The sequence below is a fragment of the Coptis chinensis genome, chromosome 3 (assembly GCF_015680905.1).
Source record: "Coptis chinensis isolate HL-2020 chromosome 3, ASM1568090v1, whole genome shotgun sequence".
In the NCBI taxonomy this organism is placed as follows: Eukaryota; Viridiplantae; Streptophyta; class Magnoliopsida; order Ranunculales; family Ranunculaceae; genus Coptis; species Coptis chinensis.
In genome coordinates, this window is record NC_141458.1 from 84,040,826 (window position 1) to 84,058,055 (window position 17,230).

Below are 17,230 nucleotides of genomic sequence, written 5' to 3' on the forward strand. Positions count from 1 at the left end.
GGTCAATCACAGTAGTTCCTAATTTTTATTTTTTTTTTTTTTTTGTCAGCAAAATTTCTAAGGTTGGTTTTCCGGATCTTCACATATATAGTCCTTCTAGGTGCTCTATCTCACTTTTTTGCTCCAACTTAGCAACTAAATTTTAGTTTGTAATATCTGTTGCAATTCCATAGTCCAATTCAATAGATAAACCCATATATCTAAAACTATTGTGTATAGATTTTTTTCAGTTATTTAGCCGTATGTCAAAATATATTTTAATAAATTGTGATTTATGGTACGAAATATGCACGACATTGAGAAAGTAGAAATGTTGAATCTATATAATAAAGCATGTACCCTCTCTATTCTTTGTTCTTTAATCATATTGTCTATTGTCTAACCTTTTAAGGTTTTTTCTCTATTAGTCATATATGATTCCTGCTAATAGAGAAAAGTAATCGGTTTTTCTCTAATTCGTTTTTTCTTCAAGCATTGCTAATAGGGTTTTTCTACATTCTCTCTCACTCCTCCAAGTCTTCTTCAGTAAGCTTCTTCAAATAGTGGGCATGTACCTTTTATTCTCTAATTATTCTCTAAACAGGGGAGAGGAACTCAGCCACATTGTTGATTGAGCATAGCACGTTATTTAATAAGCGAATAACAATGTTAGAGTATGGTGTGACACTATGTTCAGTTTTCTAATATATAATTGTATTAGTATTAGCTTCGCAAGTTCATTCTCAAGAAATCGCTTATTCCTTCATCTATAATCCACACTCTGCCATTTGTGAGCATATATTTCTATTAGTGTTTTAGGAGTGAACATGCATTCTACTATCCATTCTATTCTCACCTTGATTAGAAATTGGCTATTGGTAATTAATTTGATAATGCGGTGAGGGTGGTTGTTGGAGGGAGTGGTGTCTTGCAGTGGGTGTTTGAGTTATTAGTGTTGAAAGACCAAGACAAGACAAGAGAAGGAACAATAAGCTCCCATAAGTTGAGGGCTACCTCTTATTATATTGCTTTTCTACATAGGCATCTCATATGATTTAAGTGATTCTTCATTTTGGTAGTTGTTATGACTGCTAGTAACTGTTAGTAGGTGTACAATGTACTCTCTTAGGAGTCTCGATCCATCATATCTGGAACTCTCACATAATATTCTGGAATATATATACACACACACACACAATCTGTTAACACCTAGGATATTTCAATCCCCTCTCATATCGATTTTCATTGAAAGGCTGTGAAGAAACCTACAAGAGAGTCCTACCATGTAAACGTTGTCCTTTTTAGTATGTTATATTCTTTAAGCTTTCAGTATTTAATATTTGTTTTTTACTTTAGGTGTCAATATCACTTGGATTCCTTGTTCCTAAAAACACGTGTTTATTTCTATGGGCCCTAAGTATAACATTAACTCATACCATTTTTTGTCTCTAAATGTTGGGCATCCACCCTTAATTATTATTTTGATTGTCGACTTATTTTGTTAAGCTATCTTTCCTTTAACATTAACTGTCGTGTGCAGGTGATCAAATCATTGCACTGTGGCCACAATGCAAGACCACAATGCTAATGTCCTGAGTAATATGTGTTGTTTGATATTTCTAATATATATTTCAAATGCTCATAGTGCAGTAATAATAATTTTCATTTAGATATGAAGTCTTTGTACTAACTTTAATTTTGTGGATTTTTTTAGTTTGTTTATCGCTCTTTTCGATCAGGCTCCCTTCAATCCAATCATTCAGGTTCATTCAGGTACTTCATGTTCAAGCTCTTTGATGTAATGTTATGGTTAAAACTAATGTGTTTGGTGATGAATGAAATGTGTGAGAACTGTTGCTCTTCCAAGTAAATTTAGTAGATACTGTTTTGTGTACATCTATTTATAGATTATGCAACTTCTTTTACACATGGGAATCTATATGTTATGTATCTATCTATATCCTTACAAATCTCTAGATATCTTACGAGCTATATATAAAGTCTACCATTGTGAACCGCCATGTGTGATCAGTGATGAATACATGTCCATCTGCTGCTCTATTACATCATTTGAAAATATGTATCATTTAGTTTTTGGTCTGTTATAGTTAAAATTATAGCTAGAATTTATTGAATTATAACTATAAGTTTCTTAATACATATATTTTTGGTCTGATTCAATTGTGAGATTTCTGAAGGCGTAAGCAGAATCCAAGCTAGAAGATGAAAACTGAGTGCTTTTCAGCTAGACTGGGTGTTCCATCCTTTTAACGGAAGATGAGAACCAACAATACGATTTGCAATATGCTAGAGTATTCTTTTTTCGTACTACTTAAGGCTACTCTAGGCAGTTAGGTTGTGCCAAAGCCTACCTAAGCTTCTAAAGTTCTGCCTGTACCAAATCTGCTCATTATAGTTATAATAACACATTGCATCTTAGATCATCATCTTAGATCTACCCCTTTGCGTTCATGCAAATAATTTACATATAAAAAATATTTTCTAACGGCAATAGAAGGTGTTTTCATCCAATTCTTATGTGAGTCTTTAATTCTTAGTTTGATTGTCAGCTTATTGCCTTATTCTTAGCAATTCACTGATGCTACCCCGTTGACTTATACCGACTGGTGACTACAGTCCAACTACAGTTCACCATATTCCTTAAGAAAGCTAGCTAGAGTATTTTTTATTTTTATTATTTGTTATTTTTTTGTATCGATCAACTTTACAATCTAGAATGGAGTCTCTGAATGAGTGTATGATTGAACTTATCATAAACTTAAAATAAGTGTTTTGGCAGGTTATCTCATGCAAGGAATGGACTCAATTTTTAATACTTTGCATGACTTTGAGATAATGTAGTTCAAAAGGTTATTAGTTCAATAGTACCATGTATTTACGTTGTGGAATGTCCAAGCTAGGAACCCCAATTCATCTCAAAACTTATATTGTACATTAGATACCAAGGTATTTCTGTTGGATGCTCACACTCTTTCTATCAAAGTTGTATGCACTAGAAAGTTAAGGAGTATGCATGATCAGTGAAGACTAAGCACTACTGTTTTTGTGGGGTACAATTTGAACATTGATTAATTTTGGCCATTATTTAATTGATTGTGTGATGATGCAGGGAATCAAATGAATATGAAATGAAGCCTCTCTGTTTTTCAACTTCAAAATTACGAATGAATAACATTGATCAAAAGAGAAAGCTATCCATACTTGCCATTAATATGCGGTGCTTATTAGTCAGATCTGCATATGGTTTCATGTGCCATCATAACCAATGTGGGTGCTTATTGTATATGTTTTGGTCTTGGTGGTTTGAATTGCTTGATGATAACAATTTGGAATTTTTGTTAAGTTATTGTCATAGCTCATAGTGTTGCTCTGTAATTCTTTTCATTGTCTTCTTAGACATTTTTTGAGTTGTTGTATGCTTTGAAAAATGAATTTATAAATAACTAAACTGGCACATTGTCTTGTGAAGTTATTTATAACCCATATAATGTCTAATATCAATATGATGCCATACATGTTTATTTTAGATGTCAAAAAAAAAGAGGAGAAACCATGCCAAATTTTTAAAAATAAATTGGTGTAAAATGGCATTTGATTCAATAAATTCACCCATAATAACAATCAAGTGCCATCACCACGGGTTAAATTCTAGTTATTTAATATTTTATATTTAGAGTTTAATTAGATTTAGAAATGTAGGTTAGATTTAGAAGTTTAGGTTTCTTGGTTATCAAGTATGACTTAATTATTTATATAAGGAGGCCATTGTAGTTTAGTTCAGATATTAAATTATCAATTATCAAATTATCAAATCTCTCAAAACCTAATATATTTTTCTCCCTCAATTCAAACTTATATTATTCTTCAATTCAATCTTCTTCCTCCTTTAAATCTATTATCTTTTTTAGTATATGTGCATCCTTTCTTATAAATATCTATTTGTTCTCCATCAATTGGTATAAGAGCTTTTGCAAACCTTAACTTCATCACTTTCACAAATCCTAAAACCACATCCATAACCACCACCACTTATACAAACCGTATCTTCAATCTTCGCAAGCCATGAGATCGCCGACCCTAAATCTACGACAAATGATTTCCTCCCAAACCCAATATTAACCCCTATATCATCTACACCACCTCCTAAAATTTCCAACTTGGAAAACCCAATTACATGTCCATTCCAACCTCCACTAACACCCACCTATGATCCTCAAGAAATTGAAATTGTGAGAGAAGAAAATGTTGTTTCGTATGTTAATTTTCCATTACAGGTTACCAAAAATGCTCCACATATTATGTATGAAGATCTAAATTAAACTTTTGAAGTCTACAACTTGGACAAAAAGGTGATATTTTTCAAAAGATAAAGTTTTTTCTTGAAAGGGGGTGAACACCAACTTTTATCTTTCCAACTTATGAAGATCTGTTTGCATTGTTATCTTCCCCAATGGTTACATATTATTTAAAGAAGCACAAGAAATATAGTAAAAAGTGTCGTCGAAAGAAATTCGTTGAAAGTATTTCATCGAAGAAGTCGAAAGAAGCGTTGGAAAGATTGTGAAAATATTTCTTTTTGACAAAACAAAGAATTGTTTTTTCCTATCATCAACTCGAGGTCGAGTTTTTCAAAAGAAGGGAAAAATGATGGGATTACTAGCTCTTCTTGCTTGCCAGAATTCCTTCTGCTTGTTCTAAGATTATTATTTTCAAATTAGAATTATTACATTTTAGGAAATCCTAATATAAATATTTGCATATTCAAGCTCACAATGCAAATATCAGTATGTATTTGCATAGTCAGAACGCAAATAATAATAGTTTCAAATATATTTGCATGGTCATAACACATTCAAGCTCACAATGCAAATATCAGTATGTACCTAGTCTAGTAGATTTGTACTTCTCTCAAATGACTTATGAAGCTTCTTCGTGATTTTGCCCTTGGTGCAAGATCCACAGTGTGCAAAATCATCATCAGAAGTATGCTTGTAAGTACCCTCCGTTCTCAAGCATTCACTACAGCACACTTGTCCATACGCCAGGTCGTATCTTCACAGCTCGTACTACACCACAAGGTCATAGTTATGACCCAGAACTAGGACGTTCAAATATCATATACAGGCACATACGGAAACAAAGGATCTGCAACGGTCCTGAAGATCAGTCAAAGCACCACATAAGGAGACATTTACTTTGTAACGACGAAAGTAATGGCAAATCATCAAGAGAGTGCAAAATATGGATCTACACTTGACAACGGTCTGGAGCAAATAAGGAAAGTCAGCTCAACACCTATAAATAGAGAGAGATGAACTACGTAAGGCTTGATTCAGGTTGGGCAAAGAAACCTGATACGTAGGCAACTCTTTTCCAAAGAAAGAGCACAGCCAGTCCTCCATATTCACAATCTCAGTTTGAAGGTAGAAACTCATATCTCTACATTGGCGCCGTCTGCTGGTTCGTTTTCTTGAGAAGGAATACTCAAACTACTTCTCAAGCCCACGAAACTTGTTAAGAATGGAAGATCAACTCAAAGCTTTGGTCGATCAAGTGAAACATCTTCAAGACTCCTTCTCGACTCTCCAACAAGAAAGCCAAGCCCTTCGCGATCAAGCGACTACAAATACTAACAACCTACCTCCAGATGCAGTTGAAAACAACACTGTCAGAGCACTCACCAACACCACCAACCAACACCTCGATGACCTCACCCAACGCCTGGAGAAATCTACTGAAAAGGCCAGTGCTACCCAGATCGTCTAGAAGATGCTCCAGTCGTACAAAGCATCACCTTTCACCACTGACATCAGAGAGAAGCAACCTCCTGCTGATTTCATCTAGCCAAAGTTTCCTATATACGACAAAAGCACATGCCCAGGTCAACACATCACTCAGTTTGGCCAGATTCTGACACTCTACAGCGCCCTCGACTTCGACTACCTCAAGTCTAGACTTTTTCCAGTAAGCTTGAAGGACGGAGCATTAGATTAGTTCTACACTTTAGCACTTGATTCAATCAACAATTTTGACAAGCTTGCCGATGCATTCGCAGCATAGTTCATCCACAACAGGAAGAAACAGGCTGACCTAGACTCACTATTCCAGTTGAAGCAATCACACGGTGAATCTATTCATGCCTTCTTAGGGCGTTTCAAGAAGGAATTGCTTTCATTGGAACCAAGGCTCAAAGACAACTTCGCAACCTTGGCATTCTCCAATTCTTTTCAGGACGATTCTGACCTAGCACAATCACTCATGAAGAACAGGCCAGATCGTATGGACGACCTATATCTCAGAGTAGACAAGTACATAAAGTATGAAGAGTGCATGACACAGCGGAAAGGCAAAGAAGTCCTCCTAGTTAGCGATAAAAAGGAAGCCAAGGGAGGAAAACAACAGCCAAGTAACAACAAGGGGACAGTTTTGTAGAAGGTATCCTATACCAAAAGAGAATTCTCTACGTTCTTAAAGCCTCCCAGCTACATCCTAAGGGAAATCAAAGATGCACCTTTCTTCAAGCCTAACATCAACAAAGTGTTAGAATTCCTAGGATGTCCCTTCTGCCAGTTCCATAAGCCGCATCACCACTGCACAGATGAGTGTTGAAGCCTCAAGCACTACCTCCAAGATTTGGCAGAAGAAGGGAAACAGAAAGAATTCTTACCAGACAGCGACCTGAGACATAAACTGAATGCACGTCAAAACAGAAGCATGATTCGTAGCCATGAACGACCTACAAATAGGAGGAGCAGGAGTAGAACGACCAGACGATCCATATCTTTAGGTCGGTCTAGACACAATAGACGTCAGCATTCCTCAGATTGGGAAGAAGAGTGAGTAATCCACATGAATACAGACAGCTCCAGCGATGACACATCAGGAAGCGGGAAGCGCAGAGGTGTAGGAGCACTACAAGAAATCTATCACCTATCCCATAAAGTAGAGATGATCGCTCCTACAAGCTCTCATTCTACTACCGAGATATCCTTCACCGAGGAAGACATCTAAAAAGTGTGCCTACCCAATAATGATGCTTTGGTAGTACACGTCAAGATCAACGGATGGACAGTAAAGCGGGTCGTGATCAACCCTGGCAGCTCTTGCGACGTCCTGTTCTATCAAACATACAAAGACATACATCTACCGGACTTAGTGATGATAGATACGCACCACTCTATGGGTTCAGCGGAAGCCAGACATATGCACTGGGAGACGTCATTCTACCAGTTTCTATCGGAGAGAAAGAAGATATGGTGAAGGTGTCAACCCGTTTCAGTTTAATAGACGTAAAGTCATCCTACACCACCATATTGGGACGCTGATGGATTCATAAGATCCAAGCAGTTCTCTCAACCCTACACCAAGTCTTTTGATTCCCCGGACCTCGAGGAATTATGGAACTTCGAAGCAACCAGCTAGAGGCTCACTGATGCAACCAAGTTAGCATAACCACCAAGGTCACCTCTCAGATCACAAAGCCAAAAGATGTCCTAACACAGCAAGACTCCAAAGATACCAACATAACATCATCAGGAGCAGCCAAGCCTAACGCCGAAAAATCACAACTCGAGCCAGGAGAGAAAGTCAATTTGGGCACAACTGATAACCCAAAATTTGTTTATGTAGGGGCGGACTTAGACCCCAAGCTCAAGGAGCAACTTGTCAATTTTTTATCTTTCAATAAAGATGTGTTTGCTTGGTCGTATATTGATATGCACATAATTGACCCTCAGGTCGCTTGCTACAAACTAAATGTCGATCCAACAGTCAAACCCATCAAGCAACAACCTAGAAAACTAGCACTTAAATTTCAAAAAACAATTAATGAAGAGATCGACAAACTAGTAAAGGTTGGTTTCATCACAGAGATCGAGTACCCGACCTGGTTAGCTAACATTGTCGCAGTTCCTAAGAAAAATGGCCAGGTACGACTCTGCATCGACTTTACCAACGTCAACAAGCACTGTCCAAATGATAGCTTCCCACTACCCTGAATAGACCGATTCGTAGACCAAACATGTGGTCACGAATTGCTATCCTTCATGGACGTGTACAACAGATACAACCAAATACCACTAGCAAAAGAAGACCAAGAAAAGACCGCCTTCATTACCGGGCAAGGAACGTTTTGCTACAATGTCCTACCATTCAGACTAAAGAATGCTGCAGCGACCTACCAAAGACTCGTCACAAAGATGTTCAAAGATATGCTGGGAGACACTATGGAAGTCTACATAGACAACATGGTAGTCAAAAGCGCAAAGGCAGGTGACCATATCTCCCACCTAGAAGACGCCTTTGCTCGATTACGACAAATCAAGATGAAGCTTAACCTAGCCAAATGTGTATTTGGAGTAGCCTCTGGGAAATTCTTAGGCTACCTTGTCTCACAAAGACACATTGAAGCAAATCCAGAACAGATACGAGCTTTCTTTGAAATGCCAGAGCCAACATCCAAACAACAAATCTACAAGTTATCTGGAATGGTCTCAGGCCTCAATAGATTCATCTAACGAGTCTGACAAATGCAGGCCATTCCACCAGCTCTTAAAGAAGGGCGCTACCTTCACATGGACAGAAGAATGCCACAAAGCTTTTCACGAACTGAAGACTTACCTGTGAACTCCACCCATTCTATCTAAACCAAATGAAGGTGAAACACTGGGACATTACTTAGCAGCCTCCAACTTTGCCATCAGTTCAGTTCTTTTTTGGGAAAGTGAAAGAGTCGAAAAACCAGTATACTTCACTAACAGAATGTTGTCAGAATTAGAAAAGCACTACTCCGCAATTGAAAAAACGATGCTAGCATTGTTATACTCTGCCCGGAAGTTCCGTCCATACTTCCAAGTGCATACAATCAAAGTTCTCATCGAGGTACACATCAAACAAATTCTCATCTCCAGCAATAAAGCAGCTCGCATAGCTAAGTGGACTGAAGAACTCGGAGAATATCACATCGAATTCGTTGCCAAAACATCCCGAAAAGGCCAGGTAGTAGCCAACTTCCTAGTCGATTTCCATGTCGAAGATACCAATTAGGAACCTGAGCTAGCCACCACATTTCATCAACCCACCATGCCAGACACATGGAGACTACACCTGGATGGGGCTTGTAACAACAATAGCAGCGGACTGGGGGTTGTATTAACCTCACCCGAGGGAGCACAGTTACAAAAATCCATAAAAATCAATTTTGCAACATCCAACAACGAAGCGGAGTATGAAGCATTAGTCACAGGGCTTCGCATGGCAAGACAATTACAAGTACGCAAGCTCAAGGCCCATAATGACTCTCAATTGATCGTCAAGCAGGTGGCCAAAGAATATGTAACAAATGGCCCCAACTTGTCCAAATACCTTCAGGTCGTCGACGATCTGATTAGATCGTTCGAGACGTTCTCATTAGAACATATCCCATGGGATGACAACAGACACGCAGATATTTTGGCCTTCTTAGCCTCCAAAACCCAAGATTCATGCTCCAAAACACTCTACATCGATGTAATGGACAAGCCCGCCTACCAACAAGAAAACACTAACAACCTCACAGATCTCCAGCCCGCATTCGAAGAAAAGATCGCACACTCATGGATGGATCCATTCCTGAAATTCATTATGCATGGAAACCTCCTAGCAGACACAAAAGCAGCTCGTGTTGTACAATTCTGAGCACGTAAATACACAATCATTAATGAAAGATTATTCCAAAAGTTAGCCAGGGGTCCTCACTTAAGGTGCATCACTCCACAAGAAGGCCTGCTAATCTTCGATGAAATTCACAAAGGAGAATGTGGCAACCACGCCGGTGCTAGATTACTTGCTCACAAAGCAATCGCCTAAGGGTATTATTGGCTAGGCATGCACATCGAAGCAAAGAAATATGTCCTCAAATGCCTCAAATGTCAAACAATTGGTCATAACCATCTAAGTCCAGTGCGGGAATTGATTAATATAGCCAGCCCATGGCCTTTCCATATGTGGGGGCTAGATATCATGGGACCATTCCTCCCACAAAAAAGACAAGATTAAAATACATCCTCGCCACAACTGATTACTTCACTAAATGGGTCGAGGCAGTCCCGCTTAGTCCGGTCAAGGAAGTCCACTTCATCAACTTCATCTGGACTAACATCATCACAAGTTTGGCCTACCACACACCCTCGTCATGGACAACATAACCCAATTTGCAAAACGCATGTCAAAGCATTCTTACAAAAGTGGCGCAACACCCAAGCATTTTCTACACCTAGATACGCACAGAGCAATGGCCAAGCAGAGGCCACAAACAAAGCCATCAAAAAAAATCTTCAAAAGAAGTTGGAAAGCAAGAAAAGCTAGTGGTCAGATCATAAACTTGAAAACATTTTATGGGCATACATAACAATAGCCTGAGCTAGCACTAATGAGTCTCCTTTTATACTCTGCTTTGGCACCGAAGCTGTCATTCCATCAGAATTAACAATTACAACCACACGTTATGACATCATCGAATCAGGAGAAAACGACCACATCTTATCCAAAGAAATCGATCTCCTAGTAGAACAATGAGAGAACGCTGCAATCTCCCTAGCTCGTTATCATCAAACCATTCAGAAATCTTACAAGAAGGTCATCCCACTATCCTTTCAAGCTGGCGACCTAGTCCTTAAAAAGACACTAGCACTATGATAAGAGTCCAAAACTGTAGTTTTAACCCTTTAATATCATTACATTTAGACCAATTATGTGTATAATAAATATGAGTTAGTACTGTTTACGTTCGTTTATGTATTTCAGGCATTGGAGTCAAATATGTGAAGAAACATGTCACTTTTGCGAGATAAAAGAGCAAAGGTTGGTTGCTAAGAAGTTCTATGATTAAAGGCCAAGATTCAAGGAGAAAAAACATTTTTAAAGCCCGGTCAAAGCTGAAAAGTCAAAGTCAACGCGAGCAGAAATAGAGCAGAACTTCCGCAGGTTGTATCTTTGGACTCAGACCTCGGAATTGGGCCTGTTATATGTCAAAACTACCGGCTCGGAAAGAGCTTTCTAACGGTCTAGGTCTTGACCCAATCAGAGGAGCAAAAGTGGATGAAAAGGCTATTGGATTAATTTTTAGCAGAAAAACCCTTTTTGGACTTGTGTAATTAGGTTTTGGGCTTGATTTAAGGGCCCAAAACATGGCTCCAAAGCCCATGCACGACAATGTAGACCTAGCCTCTCTTTTATAAAGAGGACTAAGGCATAACTATTGAATATACATAGTTAGACTTAGATAGTTAGACTTAGATAGAAATAATTAAATAGAGATAGATAATTAGATTTTAGATTCAGTTATTAGTTTAAACAGTAATTAATTATTGTTCTTCAGTATTCATTAGATTAATAAAAGTTCATCATTGTTCTTCATTATGTATCCTTCTTATGTATCTGTTTATGGTAGTCTAATGATGTCTAGCTAAACCTTCATTAGAGGGGTTTAATGAAGCTTGTTGAAGACTTGATATGTTAGTTAGAATTATTGTTTGTTAAAAGTTTCACTCTAGAAGGGTAGTTGATTCGCCATGAGAATGGGTTGGACTTCCTCACATGCTAATTATTAGTTGGCAGAGATTGTCATGAGTAATTAGGGATCAACACTTAATTATAATTGATTAGAACTGTAACAATCGACACTAGCATATTAGGAATACATCAAGTGGATTCAAATTCCCCTAATCCCTTCTCCATATTCACATTTCAATATTCTATTATCGTAGTATAAGTAAACATCGATTTAAGCTCAATTACCATAGTAGCATAATTCAATTAATTACTCTCAACTGTTTTGTTAGTAGCGATTAAACTAGCGGAAACTTACATTTAAAGGACTAAGAGTGGAACGAATTCTCTACTCCATTTATTGCATGATTCAAGAGAGTAGATAATTTTGATAGTCTAGAACACAATTACTATTCTTTACTTATGTTTAAGTTTAATTAGTTAAGTAGGAGTAAACGATAGTTTTTTTATAGTTATCACACTAGCCAAGCTCGACTCAACTTGGGAAGGACCGTACATAGTTCATAAGGTCATCGGAAATGGGGATTACTTGATAAAAACTCAGCTCGGTGATGTGCTCCCTCGACCTTGGAACACAGCTCTCCTTAAGCGCTTTTATCAATAGCTCTTATCAAGATATGTCAAACAATATGAATAAAACTTCATCCACATTTCAATTATACAATCTTTTCTCTGCATTACACAATTGCCACATTTTTTTTACACTATTGAAGTTATTCGACACAACAATATCTAGTCAAAGGTACCTCCAAAGGTACAACTAATCAACTTAACACCCACAACAGTGTTAAGTGTGATTATTAGTCAAATCCAATCCACGGTACCCCCAAAAGGACCACAAATCAGCTTAACACCTACAACAGGGTTAAGTGTGATTAAACTGTAATTACCACTCAAAGGCTAATTATCAGTCAAATCCAATCCAAGGTACCTCCAAAAGGACCACAAATCAACATAACACCTATAAAATGGTTAGGTGTGATTTAACAATAATTTACACTCAAAGGCTAAATTATCAGTCAACTCCAATCATAGGTTCCCCTAGGAGGAACCAACCACCCCACTTAAAGACCTAAGGACACTAATCAAGCGGGCGTCAACTGTACCTAATTACGATCTGCATGCAAGAAGCGATATACTAATCCACGACCTACGAACAAGACGCAAAGAAGCAGTTCGTAGTAGGCAAAGAGAACAACCAGGAGGACAATCAAACACATATCCAATTCGCAACATTCTCAATTCAAAAGCAAGTAAGTATGTAGTTATCTTACTTAAATATTACAAAAATCGGTTAGACACTAGAGGCCCCCAGGTTATCCTAGGTAAACAACCTCGGTACCTCCATCAATCATCAGTTCAGACAGTATAAGTTTTAGGACCAAAGCATAACATTATCAGTTCACTTGAGACATATTCTCCACATTTAGAGGGTCAATGTCCCGACCCTCTTCCACAACCTTAGCAGTAGATGATTCAACAGCTAGACTAGTTACAGCAGCAGGGACATTATCAGGTCGTTCCATTACCTTACCAGTATACAAGTTGGTTGATGTCTCAGGTCGTTTACTCACATCCGCAGCAGTGCCTCCCATAGCACATGCTGCAACACCACTTTCAACCGACCTTTTCAGGGCCTTTGACTTCTGTTCCAACTCATTGTACAAATTTTCAGCTCTTTCTACAACAGCCTGAGATTGCTTATACTTAGCAATCCAGTGCGCTACCTCAACCTGAGCAGAGTCAAGAGAAGGTTACAATAAGGCCAGTTTACTAGACAAATCAACGACCTGAGCCCTCAAGCCAACAACCTCAGCTCGTTCGACTTCTTGGACAGCCACCATTCGATCATACAGCTCCTTAACACTCTCCAACTCTTTCTTGTACATATCAGAGATTATAGCCATTCCCTCAACTTCTTATACCCAACCAAAATCTACAAAGCCAACAGAGAAAGTTAGAGTTCAATAGCTTACACCACAAAACAAAACTTAGATCGGAGAAATACTTACAAAACAGAAAGACCAATCTATATTCTTCAAATTATCCTCCACATCTTTCCCCTCATCCAGCTCCTTCCAATCTCCATCCAGCAAAATACTTTCGAGCAAACCATTGGCAATCAAATGTGACTTAAAGCTACAACCACTATTTTTCACCAAATGGGACTTACCACTTACAGGATCGGTATAAGTAATCGTCCTATCCAACAAGTCAGCCTTACCCTTCTACTTCCCTTCATACAAACTCCCACCCCCTTTGCATCTTTGCACAACAGGCTCAACATCACTAGCCTTTCTCTTACCCTTAGCCTCCCTCCCAACAACATCCACTTCCACCTCCTTCAAATCCATTTTTTTTAGAGGAGCCTGACTTGTGGAAGAACGTCCACCCCTAGTAACAGGACGTTCTTCACTTCTAGACTCAGGTCGCATCCTCTTAGCCCCTTCAGGCTCGCCACCTTCAGTTCTCCTCTTCAACAGAGGCCTTCGAACTAAAGAGGCAACATCACCAACTCTTCTAGCACTTCCACCACCACGTCCACCTCTCTCTCTATCATTGTCACTTCCCTCCACAAGTCGTCTAGCCACAGGACGACTGCCAGACCCTCCTCCAACATTTCTAGACCCAGAAACAGGCCCCCTCCTTTGCTCGTCTCTTTCCATCTCAGTATCTGAACTAGAGTCAGAAACTTCAAATATCAACTTTCGGGCCCTCTTTTTTTGCTCAACCTTCTTCAGATTGATCTTCTCACCTCCACGCTTTTTGAAATGATGTGCAACCTCTCCCAAAACAGATTGTTTCTCCTCCCAACTCAACCTAGCAAACTCTTCTATAGCCCCGGTGTTCGTACGCCCACAAATAACAACCTATGTAAAACAAAATAAAATAATCAGAACATTGTCATATCAGCTGACCTACGTATACTACGACCTATAAACATAGCGACCTACCATCCATTTTTATAGTACGATTCGCCAACACCCATCCAGGAGCACAATAATTACCAACAACTAATAAAGGCCTACGCCCCCAATCCTCCTTACTCACACCCATAATAACATGAGATTTACCCTTCATCACCTGGAAACTAAAGTTCAAAGCAGCCGACCTCTTCACCGAAAAATGCTCAAGCACATCCGATAAACAGATGCTATAACCCCTATCATTCAACAAATCTAACATATGTGACACCCACCAACTATTCTTCACGAACTGACAAGGGGCTTTCCCACAAAAGTTCAAAACCTCCAAAGTAAGCCGTGAGAATGGTAGCCTCAGCCCAGCCTTCATTTGGCCATAACAAACCACAACACCCCCATCTCGAGGAACGTAGTCTACACCAAATACATTCCTCTCCCCACTCAGGTTGTATATTGTCAGATCGGACATCTCCACACCAAACTCCCCCCTTCAGATCAACAATATTTTCCACCGACCCAGCCATTACATCCCTAGTCATCGTCTCCATAGAGGAAGACGAGGAAGCCCCTTCTTCACTACAAACCCTAACGCCACCTCACTTCACCACTCACACTACCAGACATCATTGACATCGCAAAGATTTAAAAAGAAAAAGCACAAATGAGAAAGGGAAAATAAAGATTTCAATAAAGCACGTACCTATTTTGGAGAAGAAAGTTTATAGTTTGTATTCTTTCTTCAGAACTTCTAGCAAATGAACAGCCTTGGCAAACGAACCGCCTTATAAATACACAACACCCAAAAAAACAAAAAAAAATGATTGAGCACCCAAAAACCCAAAATCATTGCATATATTTGCCCCGCCCACAAAAATGGCGTGACTTGGGCCCACGAATCAGTGTCCACAATCTTTTTTCCTGCATAATCTCTGAAATTTTTTATTTTCGAAAACCCACTAACTGTGCGACACGTGTTAACCATTTTAATATTATTCTTTTCAACCGTTCGTCCTTACAAAACAACAATCTGTAAAGAATAAAGGGGGTTATGTAAGTACCCTCTGTTCTCAAGCATTCACTACAACACACGTGTCCATATGCCAGGTCGCATCTTCACAGCTCGTACTACGTCATAAGGTCGTAGTTACGACCCAGAACCAAGACGTCCAAATATCAGATACAAACACATATGGAAACAAATGATCTGTAACGGTCCTGAAGATCAGTCAAAGCACCACATAAGGAGACATTTACTTTGTAACGACGGAAGTAATGACGAATCATCAAGAGAGCGCAAAATATGGATCTACACTTGATAACAGTCTGGAGCAAATAAGGAAAGTCAGCTTAACACCTATAAATAGAGAGAGATGAACTACGTAAGGCTTGATTTAGGTTGGGCAAAGAAATCTGATACGTAGGCAACTTTTTTCCAAAGAAAGAGCACAGCCAGTCCTCAATATTCACAATCCCAGTTTGAAGGTAGAAACTCATACCTGTACAATGCTCATATTCTTAACTACTTCCTATTAATATGACATAATCTACCATGTCAAACATTAACAAAACACGAAAATATGTAAACAAAGGTAGAAGATTATTAAGATAAGTAATATGGGTTCGGTCCATATACACCCAACACATGGTTACATCATTTTCTCTCTATAGGTCCACAGCCAGTCATACAGTGAACCTATGCTTATTGCCATGTACACTCGATCATCTTCAATCAGGGTTGATCGGTCAGGACTTTGTGATATCATTTAGGACCCAGTAACTGATTTCCTGTAATCACTTGTTGTTGGTAATGTTTTTTTTTTATCGATAATACTTATTGTTGGTAATGACGATTATGAAAAGGTTAAATCTTATTTATTCACTAATTCCCAGAGCCAGCACAGGTAGTTCTGTACGTTTATGTCAAACTTGTTCTTGATCTGATATGTCTCAGTTTCGACCCATGAGTATAATGGGAATGCTAATCAAATGAAGAACTTTGCTTCGGGGATTCTTGGTAGAGGCTGTATTCTTAAACCCATCATATCACGGGCCTATATTTAAGGGAAGCACTTGGAAGTTTAACATATTCATATCCAATAAGTAATCCATATCCATATCTATTAACTAATACATATCTATATCTATTAACTAATACATATCCATATCCATATCCAATAACTAATACATATCAATTAACTAATCCATTGTTTTTTAGAATTTGTTTTTTTATCCTATCGTACATTTGAAATAATGAAATAATGCGTAGCTTTGTTTTTGTTTTAGCATAACACATGAAAGGACAATTTTAATTTATATTAAATTAGAGAAGCCAAATTCGGGGGTTAGTTTGGTAAGAAGGCAAGTAATTATTTTTCAAATAGAGACTATTTTAAAACTTTGCTGATGTGGCTCACTATGAGCATCTTGGGAGAAACGGATATTAATATAGGTAGGACATATCTATATCTATTAACTAATACATATCCATATCCATATCCAATAACTAATACATATCAATTAACTAATCCATTGTTTTTTAGAATTTTTTTTTTAATGACATTTGAAATAATGAAATAATCGTAGCTTTGTTTTTGTTTTAGCATAAAAGCGAGCCAAATTCAGGGTTAGTTTGGTAAGAAGGCAAGTAATTATTTTTCAAATAGAGACTATTTTAAAAACTTTGCTGATGTGGCTCACTATGAGCATCTTGGGAGAAACGGATATTAATATAGGTAGGATGAAGTAAAAAGAGACGTACG